The sequence below is a fragment of the Geospiza fortis genome, unplaced genomic scaffold (assembly GCF_000277835.1).
Source record: "Geospiza fortis unplaced genomic scaffold, GeoFor_1.0 scaffold157, whole genome shotgun sequence".
In the NCBI taxonomy this organism is placed as follows: domain Eukaryota; kingdom Metazoa; phylum Chordata; class Aves; order Passeriformes; family Thraupidae; genus Geospiza; species Geospiza fortis.
In genome coordinates, this window is record NW_005054314.1 from 5,833,602 (window position 1) to 5,847,218 (window position 13,617).

Below are 13,617 nucleotides of genomic sequence, written 5' to 3' on the forward strand. Positions count from 1 at the left end.
AAGAGGACTTTGTCCTGTGTTTGTGTGTGCAAATTTTGGCAGCAAGAGGCTACAGAGGTGGTTTCCAGAAGCTTCCCCCATGTCTGACAGAGCCAATGGCACCTGGTTCCAGCATAGTGCCACTGGCCAAGGCGGAGCCCAGCAGTGATGCTGGTGATGCCCCTGGGATAATGTGTTAGGAAGGGGCAAATTTCCTCTGCACAAACACCTGCAGCCCGAGAGAGGAGTGAGAATGAGTGAGAGAAACACCCTGCAGACGCTGGCCAGTGCAGAAAGGGGAAGGAGGTGCTCCAGGTGCCAGAGAAGAGAGTCCCCTGGAGGGGAAACCATCTCTGCAGCCCATGGGGAACAGATATCCACCTGGAACCCCACCCTGGAGCACTCTGCTCCTGAAGGATTGTCTCCTGTGGGAGGGACCCACGCTGGAGCAGGGGGGAGAGGCTGAGGAGTCTTCTTGCCTTGGAGAAAGGAGCAATGTGTGATGAACGGAGCACAACTCCCATTCCGTGTCCTGCCACTGGAGGGGAGGAGGTAGAGAGATCAGGAGTGAAGCTGAGCCAGGAAGAAGTGGGGAAGGGGGAGGGAAGGTCCTTTTGACATTTGACTGGTAATAAATTAAAATCATTTCCCCAGGCTGGGTCCATTTTACCTGTGATGGTAGTTGGTGGTGGTTTCCCTGTTTTTTGATCCACAAGCCTGACTTTCTTTGTCTCCCCTGTGCAGCTGAGGAGGGGAGTGATGGAGCAGCTTTGGGTGGGCATATGGAGTCCAGCCAGGATTCAACACACAACAATGTCAAAGGCTCTATAAAGAGTAATACATTTATTTTGCATTTCAGAATTAATATGGTTTGACTTTGAATTAGTTGAATAGAAACTATTGTGTACACAGTAAGTTATATTTAAGTTAATTTTTAAAATCACTTCAGCCTCTGGAGTTGTAAGGTGTACTTCCAAATCTAAATTCATTAGAAACATTGCTCTACATCAGGAATCTCAAAGAAAACATGAGCAGTGTGATATGGGCTTGAGAAGCACATATTAAACAGTTAATCTTATTTTTCTAAATGGAAATATTATGTGTGTGTGACCTATTTCTTTTAGACCTTTCAGTTACTAGTACAATTTTCCATGTGTTTCCATGACTGATGGACTGACATTAACACAACATTAATATCAATGACAAATCAAGCTGGTAAACTATGAAAAGGTGGAAACCTTTTTCCTGTTTTTGTCAAACTAAAGTTATGTGAAATGTATTCTCTCTTTACTACTCTTCTGAGAGTTTATTTTATTTGGGGAATACAGTTTACTGAGAAACAGAAGAATAAAGTTTTAATTTGTTTTTTCTTATAAGCAAAACTGCAGTTTGCTGTGCTAATTAGAGCAGCTGGATTACACAGCCTGCCTTAAATCCCAGAGGAAATCAGGAAAAGAGGCTGGATTTAAGTATTTTTTACTGTCTCCAAGGTTTTAAATTAAAACCTCTTTTGGTTAATGAGAAAAGCTTAGAGATTCAGTTTTCATTTGGGGAAGGAGTGATGGGGAATTCTTCCTTATTCATATTTGACTCAAAGCATGGCCTTTTGGTTTAGAAAACTACCACAGTCAAATAGTGGCCAGCAGTACTTTTAATTTTTTTGGAGCAGGCTGAGGTCTCTTATAGATGACTGGGCACAGAAGGGAATAGAATATAGAGAAGCTCTTGGAAGAATAAAAGACATGTTGGTGTTCTCAGGTCTTTTAACAGATGTATGACTTCCCCCCAAGGTAATTAATATATTAAAATCTCCACTTTGGGAGATGCATTTGGGTGTCCTATCAGATGCTGGTTATACTAAGCCTGGTCTTTATTTGCATGATTTTTCACTCTTAATTTCAAATCATAACTGCTCTGATTGATTTATTTTTTGTCCCTGTCTTTTTAAGTCTGATTGTGTAAGCCTGGCTTAGTGATTAAAAAATACACTGTCCCAGCTTCTGAGGTTTGATTTGAAACTTTTTATTATGAATGGCTTGACTGCAATGTAAATGTCTGATACTAATGCTTGTCAACCTCAAACACTAGAAAACTTTAATGTGCTGAAAAAACCATGGGCTAGAAACAGCCTTTGAAATACTGTGAAAAGAATTTACTTAACTAGTGAAGAGAAAAATGTCAGTTTGTCTAGAATCATGAAAATGAAAATTAATGAGACTTGCTACATATGTAAATGTATTGCTTCAGAGAATTGTGGCAGAGATCTTCTCTCTCCATCTGCAGTGAGGAGAAAAAATCCATAGAATTTGTGTTAGTGAATCATTAGGGAAGCATATCTAACAGAAATTAATGGATAGGACAGGAAGAGCAGTTTTATGTTAGGGCAACATTTTACCTTCATCAGCCAGGTTCTTCTAACTTGTGACCTTCTACTCAAATTACTAGGCTGAACGACATGAGTAAGATAAACTTATCTAGCAGCAGAGTTATAAATAATCAGATTAGATGGGTGCATTAAGAATAATTAACTTTACGGTGTAAACCCCTGCATCCCTCTCTTTGGATATCAATACCCCTTCCTAGTAAAGAGCTGGTAATACAATGTGTTAATCTTGTGTGAATCATAATTTTTTGTTGTAACTCACCTGATTTCTGATTGCTTGCAATCATATGGCTGTGATTATTGAGGCTTAGATCATTTTTCAGTTGCAACAAAATGCCAAGTTAATGATAGATCACATGCAGCTTAAAAGTAGCTACAGAGCCATGAAAAATCAAAATGTGCTAATTGCTTTAATCACCTACTGATTTTCTTAGAATTAATGAAGGCTTAAGTCAGATGTAGTGTAAGGAAATCAAAGTGATTTTATGATGAACCCACTTTGTGCAGGATTAAAACTGCTTGTAGCTGTGTGTTTATCAGGTTGCAGACACAGGACTGGCTCTGAGCAAGGCTGCCCAGGACATCAGAGCAGGAGAGGACAGAGCTGCTGCCTGTGTGGGTCACTCCAACCTTCACACACAGGGTGATTGCCAGGGCTGCATCATGCTTTCACTGTTATCTCCACACACAAGATGTATTCTGTTCTATTTCAGGTCTAAATCTCCAGAGTGGGAATCCTTCTAAAAACTAAAATAACTGATACCTAGCATGAACTCATGAGGGCTTTCAGAGACACGTGGGTTGTGTTGGATTATTTAGGGGGAAGGAGGACCTCACCCTCGTGCTGTCCTTACCATGGCTCTCTGCTAAATGGTATCTCTTTAATTAAATAATTTTATTTTATTGAGAGCAAGGGAGGACAAGTTACACTTTTGACATGCCAGGAAAGCTGAAGGAACAGAAAATTCCTTATGTCCTTTCTGGGATCTCATTATGCAGTCTACCTGGTAATACATCTAGAAGTTTTGCTTTTAAATACTTAGGTATTTGCAATGTTAATAAAGGATGCTACAGCAAATACTACACATTGACATTTTACTATAACTGCAGTAACTACTTGCTGTATTTGCTTTTCTTTAAATTAATATGTGGTTTCATTTTCTGCAAATGATTTTGTTTGGCAAAATGGGATAACTTTTTGCACATTAATTGTCAATATCCAATATCCATTTGGAGAGAAGTTTTTCTCAAAAAATTTTACTCAACTTTATCTGAAATTTATTTTATTCTGTAGTCTTTCTTTCAGTATTTAGGCAGAAAGCAGGGCAACCCAGAGCAGGTGCCCAGGATTACATGCAGGCAGAATTTGAATATCTCCAGAGAAGGAGACTCCACATCTGGAATTTAAATTTGAAGTGGGAATTCCTTGCCTTAAAAAAAAGTCATTATGACCAATAGTTATAAACTGATGAATTGACAGAGCCCAATATGCATAGAAAAGCATCTGAAATTAAAAACCACCACCTGTATAACTGTACCAGCAACCTAGCATTAAATGAAAGATGCCTTCAAAGTTTAAGACAAAATTAAGTTTTGCGATTCATGGATACCCAGTATTCTTAGCATTAAAAAGTCATTACAATTAAAGGTATAGATCTATATAAAAAATAATGTTGACGTTTATACTCCTGTGTCTAGAATTCAGTGAAGTATTAAGTATTCATCTTATCTACAAACCAGCTGAGGTCCAGAGAAATGTTTTTCGTGTTATAGAATCCTGGTGATTTTATAGCCTCATTATATTAGAAATATTCAGTATAATTTTGTGTTAATGATAGAATTGTAACTAGAGAAGACATTGGGATAATGTGCAATTAAGGTTCTTAATGTGTTAAGGCCAGAAGATTTTTAAATCATTAGAAAGTGATGACAGAAAAACAATGAAAATAGGTAAAAATAACCATTACACCAGCAGCTGAGGTTTATGAAATTTGATAGTTCTTATTCCCAGAATATCTTGTACACAGGGAAACCACTGCTTGTGGAACATGAGCTTCTAAAGTGGAAGGATACTATGGGAGTGCTTTGATTTATAATTAATACAGTGCAAGTGCAGTAGCATGCCAATTCTTTCAGACTGCTTTTACAGAGCTAGGGAACTACAGAGGATACTGAATTTAATCTTGGAAAAGGTGAATTCTTGTGCAAATTTACAGAAGTGCAACTTTTCATGACACTGCAGACTAAAGGGTGTAGGTCATAGTTTTTTCTTTTTTAAATTTATCCTGTTTTACAGAACTGTGCTTATATCAGCTGATGAGAGGAATCTCACATGACAAGCAGTTTTAAAGGCTTGGTGTAGAAAGTGTAGATGTTTTATAGCTGTAGAAGGAACCATGCAGGCAATGTCACTTACAGGAGGGTTTCTGATTTGAAGTATTTGGAAATTTCTCCTGGTGCGGCATTACTGTGCTCATGTCTATCCCCAGATAGGCAGTGACGAAATGGACATCTTGCAACTTTAAATGTTGGCACTTTCATCTTAAAATCAGAAGTTAACAAGAAAAATTAGGAGTAAAAGTTCAAAAGGTTTAGGACTTGAATTGCAGAATTTGCCGCCCTGCACCAATCTCACCAAAGTTGGTACAAAATACAATATTGCAAATCTGCATCATGTAAAATTCAAATCAGTTATTAAGTTTGCCAGTATCTTACCAGAGAATAATCATTTAATCAGGAGTAGAACTAAGGATATCGTGGAACTTCTTTTTGTACCATTAGAATGCTTAGAGTCAGTCATGAATTACCAATTATTAATTGCAAAGCTGGAGACAGATGGCCTGCTTCAAAATAGGTGCACATGAATACTGGTTTCAAGCTTTGGCTAGTGAGAGCTGATTCAGGTGTTGCAAATTCAGAGAAAGCAAGACTGAAGACAATTTGGACGAAGTCTGAATGCTCCTCATCATTGTGCTGTTTCTTAGGCTTTAAGAAAGCTACCAAATTTTCCTGTGTGGATTTCTCACTAGAGCCATATAAAAAAGACTCCAATGTCCAGGAAACTTGTGCATAATTTCATATGTTTCCAAATGCTGGCATTCTACACTTAGCATGCCAGCCACATTTCTCTATTTTGTGATGCTGTTCCATTTGATTCCACTCCCAACCATGGATATCCCGATGCTATTAAACACATATTAATTGGTTCAGTTTGCATACTTAGTTCTGCTAAGTCCTTAGTCAATGTCTGTGAGGTAGGGACCATCATATTAATGAAAATTATATCCAGGGTCCTTTCAGTATACTCAAGCTGAATTTGCTCCTTTAAGGGCTGGAGTACAAAATACCTGCAGCTTGTGCAATGAGACACAAGTGACTACCTTTTATACATTCCCTGTTTTCATTTTTCTCGTGTCATTTGTACTGGCTCCAGGCTGCACAAAATGTTGTGCACAGGCCTATATGAGTATTGTCTACTTGAAAGTGACTTGTGTTTCTGGCCTACTTTAAAGTGTAAAAAGGTAGGAGATAACCTACCTGCTGAAAAAACTCGGAAAGGAATATTAAAAGGGCTGGGTTTAGAAATCTCACAGCATTCTGCTCAGAATTTCCTATGAGATGCCATTTACCTCTGTAACAAAGTCATTGAAGTGGATCAAGAGAGTAAACACATTATTTTTACTGATAATACTTGGTCTAGGATTATATTGAAAATGAGATACATGCTGCATGTTTAATATAGAAGATAAGATTTATCAGTACTCACTTGTAGAGCTTCAGAGTTCCCAGGAAGGTTTTCTTACTTTCTTATCTGTGGTAATAACAAGAAGTTGTATTTTGGGGTGGGTAAAACAGACTTCTGGTGCTTGGTAAACTGTAGCATTTTTCACTAAGGAACAATGGAGAACAATTTGTCTAGTGGAGTAATGTCACCTATAATAGCATAGAATAGGCATGTTCTTCTCTGGATAATAAATTGTGTTATGATGGACTACAGGCTAATTTTGATAGGGTTCATCAGATAGTGAAAGGGTTGGAGGCACTGCAGTTGTGCTGATTTACAAGGGTCAAGATTTTCCTAATCTCTATAATTAGTCTCTGAGACTGTATTAAAATATTCCAGTACTACCACAGTATACCAATGAAAAATGGGGAATTTATTATCCATGTGGGAAAAGGAAGGTGTATCGAGTTTGTGTGGGAAGTTTTTGGCAGTGAGTGGTGCTTCATGGTTGGCTTCTGTAAGAAGCTGCCAGAAGCTTCCCCCTTGTCTGACAAAGCCAATGGAGCCAGCTCCAGGATGGACCTGGCACTGGTGCCAAGGCCAAACCCATCACGAATGATGATAATGCTTCTGTGGTAATATGTAAGAAGGGAAAAAAAATACTGAGTGAGAGTAATTGTGGCCCCCTGTAGCACAGGGGGGTCCTGGCAGCAGGGACCCAGCTGCAGCCCAGGGAGGAGCCCAGGCCAGAGCAGGGGGATGCCCAAAGGAGGCTGTGACCATGGGAAGGCTGTGCTGGTGCCCTGGCAGAGAGAGAAGCCCATCCCAGAGCGGGGGGATGCCCAAAGGAGGCTGTGACCATGGGAAGGCTGTGCTGGTGCCCTGGCAGAGAGAGAAGCCCATCCCAGGGCAGGGGGATGCCCAAAGGAGGCTGTGACCCGAAGGGAAACCGAGCTGGAGCAGGTCTTTCTTCAGGACACATGACCCCAGGGAGAGAGGAGAGCAAGCTGGATCAGGGGAAGAGTGAAAAAGAGAGAGCTTTGAGTCTTTTGGCTTTTCTCATTACTGAGTCTTTATTAAAAGGGAACTCTTTGCCCTGTCAAATAGGCAGAAATATTGAGGTGCTCTGCAGTGGTGGAACTTGTTTGGTGTGTGGCAAAAGCATGATGTTACAGTCCTCTGTATGCACCAAATCAGAATTATATCAAAGATATCAAAGTCTAAACTTTTACCAGGATTGCACATTTTTGTCCAGACCTACTGTGATAATTTTAAACATTAAAATAATGTTTGCTTATTCTGAGGTAAAAAAGAGAAATTTTAGGTTTATTTACCTTCATTCAACATTACATGCACACACACAAATATACCCATGAGGAAGTGTATTCAAAATAATTATCCCTCACAAAAATGCAACTGATACTGGATGTATTACTTGAAAGTCTGTTTGTGCTTTCAATTTTCAGTGCTTTGAAAATCAGGTGCTTTTCAAAGTATTATCTGTCAAATATAAATTGTGCAATTAGCACTTGCTGGTTACTGATTAGGCCTTCAAGTTTTGTATTCTAAAAAGAAACTCGTAATATATATGTTAATTATACAGATGTATAAAATCCTGTATAGAATTACATTTGATTATACTCTTGAGTTTTTAAAATATGGAATTAAAAGACAGTAAATATTTAAAAATATAATTCTAGATTTTAAACATGGCATCCCTAATCTCCTACTATTTCATGTAATTTTATACCATATTCTTAAACATGTAGTGCCATCCTCATACCCAAAAGTGTCAAATTTTTCTGAGCCTCCCCGATGACCTGTTTTAAAGCAATTGTCCATTCCTCACATCTTACAGCAGTACAAGATCAGGTAGTCCAGAAGCACTCTTGGTATTGAATGAGAGGAGACAGGAAGGACTGAGTCAGATGCACTTTTAGATAATTTTCTTCTTTTATTTTTGTGTGCTATGTTGATTTTGAAATTTTGAATTTTTAATGGTCAGTGGTGCCTCTGCAACGCTAAATTGTCATGATTCTTGATACAATCTTTCACACTTTTAAACCTAAAAAAGTAAAGCAGCCATGGGAAGCTGAAGGCATTTTTCAGAGGTATTTAACTCTATGTGTATTTCTAATAAAGACTTTCGTAACATTGAACATAAAAAGGATAATTTTTAATCTAAAACATCATTACTATAATATGCAACCTCTGATTTATAACTTTTGTCAAGTTTTACCTCCAGCATGATTATTCTAGAGTAGAATATTTATCAAGAAATAAATTTCAATATATTTTTTGGTGAGGGAACTATATAACTTTGTAGTTGTTAAAGATATTTCTGTTGCACAGTGAATATGTTGAATTGTCTATGCAGCCTTTTGTATAATCCTACGAAATTGGCATCCTTTTTCAATACCAAGTCAAAGTTTTTCTTTGTATATATTCACATACTCTTTGGTTGGAGTAGTTGAATTTCGTATGAGCAAAAACTGAGAAGACTCATGCAGAAGTGAAATAACCTCTGGGTAACTGAACCCACTTTATTACTCATTGGTTCAAAAGCAGTTTACAAATTTTAAAAGCAAAATTATGTTGTGCTCAATGCAGTGTAAGTAGTACAAATATAAAAATTCATGTAACATCTTCTGTGCCCAGAGCTGACCATCAGAAATATAATCAAAGACAGATCACAGTTGGAATAGCCTCTGATAGTGATAGGAGATGGGAGAGATGAATGGTTGTAACTGAATGGACAAAGAACATTAGGTTCCTGATTGCACAATAATAATGAGGTGGTCACATAGAGACTGGAGAGAAAATTGAATTTCATTTGAATCCTTATAGTGCTGCATTAGAAATTCTTCAGGAGCCAGTGAGAATGGCAGCTTATGAAAAGAATTAAGAAAGGAAAAATAATGAGGAATCTGACCTGGGAAATGTTCCTTGACCTTCTCAACTGTGCCTAAATATTTTTTTAACACAGTGGTTCATTCTGAAATTCAGAGAGAAATCTGAATGCAGGAATATACAGGTTCCAGTATGAGAGAGGTTCCTCAGTGCAGAGCACTTCTGTTTGTAAGGCACTGAGGAAGGGCATTTTGTGTATTTAAGCCTTGTTCTTGCTGTGCCATTTTTCTGTCTGCCTTATCTGGCTTGCATCCCATGTCACAGGCAATGTTCCTAATGTACAAAAGTAATTACAAAATAAAGTCAAAAGCAAGTGTTTGACATTTTGTTTTATTTATTGTTCAGGTGGTTTAGCTTTCTGATTTGTTAATCAATTTTTATGTATGAGTAGAAGGTAAATGAAGAACCCTTCATGGAAACCCATGATAGCTGGCCTCAAAGACTTTATTTGTACTTTTGGAAAGCAAGGTAATTTCTAAACTTAAATGATCACATTATCTTCTTTTAATAGTGGGGGTTTTTCAGTTATAGCATGGGGGTTTGTAGAGTCTTTCCATTCAGACTTACTATTAGCAGCAATGTAAAAGTGCATTGCTCTGACACCTTTGTCAGTTCTGAATGGATTCACTAACTCTGTGCAATGTACTGACTCTGCAAAGGCATGTTCATGGTTTTCTAAGTTTGGATAAACTGATTACCCTTCACACCTATGCTACCTTCATTATGACTGTTTTGAATTTCCCACTGTGCTTTCACATATATTTCAAATTCCATGTTCCTTTTGTTTTCACAGATGCACCTTAGAATCTCATTCTTTAGCACAACATTTTTATTTTACAGTATCCTGTTTTTAAATACCTATTCACTAACTCTCTGGACCAGATAATCCTGATGCTGGTGTAAATTGGTGGTGATCTCTTGGAAATCCATTGGCTGTGCCAGTGCAAAATTACTGAGAGTGGGGGGGAGAGTCAGAGTATGAGATTCTAACACATTTAAATTAGCTATTCTTCAGGACAGAGGGCTTGCATTCATTTCCCCACTAAGTATTGCAATACATTAATTTGGGCTATTTCACTTGTAAGGATCCCTGCTTCATTGAGAGTGATAAACTATCAGCTGTAATTTACAAAGCAGAGTGATTTAAATGCTTCATCTTTATGGAATTCTGAGTCTTATCATCTGTGGGCAAAGCATCTCTGATTAAAGTATTTTGTAGCATCATGTGACAGTAGAATTAGTGCTGAGGTCTTGCTCTGAGTTTTATTGATTGGGAAAGATGAGTGCTTCAGCAGTGAAAATAGTAGAGGTCAGCTAAAAGCATACATGAAACAGCTCTGTTCCCCTGAAAAAGGAAAGAATTCAGCATTCAGGACTGCTACAAAAGTGACAGTACATTCACACATTCAGAGTGTGTTGGAGCCACTGGTTGTCATTAAGCCAGCATGTTTTGTGCTTTAGGCTTTGCTTTGAAGTCTAAAGAACTCACTGATAACAGCAATGATTATCTTTTCCACTTAGGCCACTGGTTTTGTCAATCTCCAGATCTTGGATTAAGTAATAGAATGTTGAAACCTTCCCACGTTACCAAATTGTTGCCGTTTTCAAAGAACACAGATGGGAAGGTAAAAGTAATTAGGAACCTCCCTGCTTTGTCCTTGTGATCAAACTTTCCCAGGTAATAAGAGAAAAAGTAACCACAGCAGAAGAATGCTACCGCAATGCTTCCAATTAACATAGTTTTAATTATGGCATAATTATCCCTCTCACATCTGGTATGCAGCTTGGTTCTATTCTTGTCTGATAATCAACACTGGGATAATCTGGCTAAGTAAAGAATGCTGCTTAGAGACAACTAAGAAAGTAAACTGTACCAGAGAAGATTTTAGAACCACATCTGACAGGTAACTCAAGTGTCCTTTCATAGTGCTGTGCTTGGTTTCTCTCCCTGCAGATCTACATCTCTATCCTATGTCCATTCTACCCATGTTTTGTGTCAGCAGCAAGACCTTATTTACCTCAAGAAGCAAAGTGCTACTGCTTTTACTTCTAGTGGCAGAGTGGAAGGAAACTTGCAAAACAAACAGTCTCTCTTATGTCCTTGAGATCAGAGTCCTGTACTAACTTGGAAATGCATATTTATGATTTCTGAGAAATTCTCTATGACTCAAGCTCAAGGGTAGAAACAAAACAGAAAAAAACAGATGCACTCAAATTATTACAAGATTGATTGAATGTCAGTAAAAATCTAATAGAATATTATGTGGCTTTTGAAGAGAAAATGGGGAAAACTATGAATTACTGTAATAGTCCAAGGTGACATCTGATTTTTAATCTTTGAAATTATTTTGTTCAAAAAGAGTAATATTTAATTTCTTTCATTTTGATGCTCACACTTTTCTGACTGCAAGGCATCAAGGAAAACAGATCTGTGTGACTTTTGCTTAAGGTGCTGTCAGTAAAGCTGGCTATTGTGGAATTATTAAATGTCTTCAGTAGTTATCACCATGCAAGAAGTTTTATTGAAGTATTCTAAACTAGAATATCAAATTATTCTGTGGAGTCTTTCATTAAAGAGATAACAGAGTTAATGAAACCCATTGATTCAGTTTTATTTCAGATAAAGTACAATTAGTAGTTGGATAATAAACTTAAGAACACTGAAACTTAAGATTTTTGTCTTGTAAAGAATTTAATGTTACATGCTCTTATGTGTGCATGCAGACTGTGAGTGGCACTATGTTCTGTGAATCAGACTTCTGTCTCATTGCAAATTTTCACGTGCTGGGGCTCTTGAAAATCAATATTAGCAATATTTTCTGATAAAAATCCTGAGAAAGACTAACACGAGTTCTTCAGTAATCCTTGTTATTTTCTGCTCAAATAGAATCTATTTCCTTTCTCACTGCATAGAAAAGGTGCCTCTCATTAAGGGTTAAGGATGGGTGAAATTCCAGGGCATCTTTGAAGAGATTTTTCTTCCACATCTATCTTATGTTACTTCAGGACAAAATGATCTCCTATAATCTTTCTAATTTCAGTATCAAAATGAATGGCAGATTATACTAATCTCTCACTAACCATGCAGAGTAGAAGAGTCAATATTAGCTATACCACATCTGTCCTTTAAAAGGCAGTGGTTGTGCTTAACTTCTTGGTCTTACGTGGTCCTGCAATGAATAACCTTGTATTATTTTTAACTATGTCCTTAAGCAGAACCCACTGAAGCCAAGCAGAACACTTTTTATGATTTTAGAGTGCATTGGATCTATCCATTATCTAAATATGGCCTTTTTATTGTTCTAAATCAATAAATCTGTTGCTCTGGCACATTTCCAAGTGCTACCCTTGAAACAGTTGCTTATTCACCGAATGGCCTCTTTATAGCAAACCACAAAGTTGCCAAATTGCTTTGGATTTACTTTGCATTGATAAGTCCCAATTTTGTGAGTATAATAGGTCTTTAAAATGAACCATGTCTTGCTGGCTGGCTGGTCCCACTCAGGGTTGCAGTCAGTGGCTGGATATCCAAGTGGGGAGCAGTGGCAGGACGTGACCTCGGAACTCACTGGGCTGGCACTGTTTCACACTTGCAGGGACAGAGGCATTGAGGGCACCCTCAGCAAGTTTGACAGCACTGAGGTGTGTGGAGTGACATTCTGGAGGGACAAGATTTGATCCCAGAGGGACCTTGATGGGCTTGAGGTGTGGGCTCATGGGAGCCTCATAAAGTTCCACAAAGCCAAGTCCTGCAGCTAGGTCAGGGCAAGCCCAAGCACAAACACAGGCTGGGCAGAGAATGGATTGAGAGCAACCCTGAGGAGAAGGACTTGGGGGTGCCAAGGGATGAAAAGCTCACCTTGACCTGGCAATGTGCCCTTGCAGCCCAGAAAGCCCAAAGGTGCCCTGGGCTACACCAAAAAGCAGAGTTGGCAGCAGGTCCAAGGAGGTGATTCTGCCTCTCTTGTCACCAGGAAAACTCAGAGCTGTGAAAGTGATGAAGATAATGACATGCTTCTTCCTGCTGCGGCTCTCAAAAGTAATTGCTGAAGAGCAGCGGTACTTTTGATTGGTTTTTGAGCTTTTCAAATTATCTTGTTTGGATTTTTAATGCCTTGTGTACAGTTACAATGGCCTAAAGATTTCAAAAAAGAAAATATCTACTTTTCCACTAGACAGCATATGAATTGTTCAGATAAGTGACATTCTCTCTGGATTTTAAACCATACAAAGGGACATTAATATGCTTTATGAGGAGTACTTGTTCTTGGTAGAAACAATATCTTGCTATATTTGAATTGAATGCTTACCAGTAGTTTTCTTTTGCCTTAACTGTGAACTGGAACATCAGCTTAACTGAGAAAAATTGTGCCTCCATGAGCAAATAATGGGAAACTCAATAGTGCCTGTGACTGACTAGCTGGGGATTTCTACTTTCCAGGAATATGTCTCTGAGTATTTCTAGATCTGTAGAAGTTTCTACCTGAATGGAAAGTTTGTTTCCTGGAAAACAGTTAACAGGTACAGTGATGGCAGCCCTTAATATTTTGGAAAGATTTTGTTTTTGTAAGTCCTGAAGTGTTCAGCTTATTAAAACAGATTTTCTTACCCTTGTATTTAA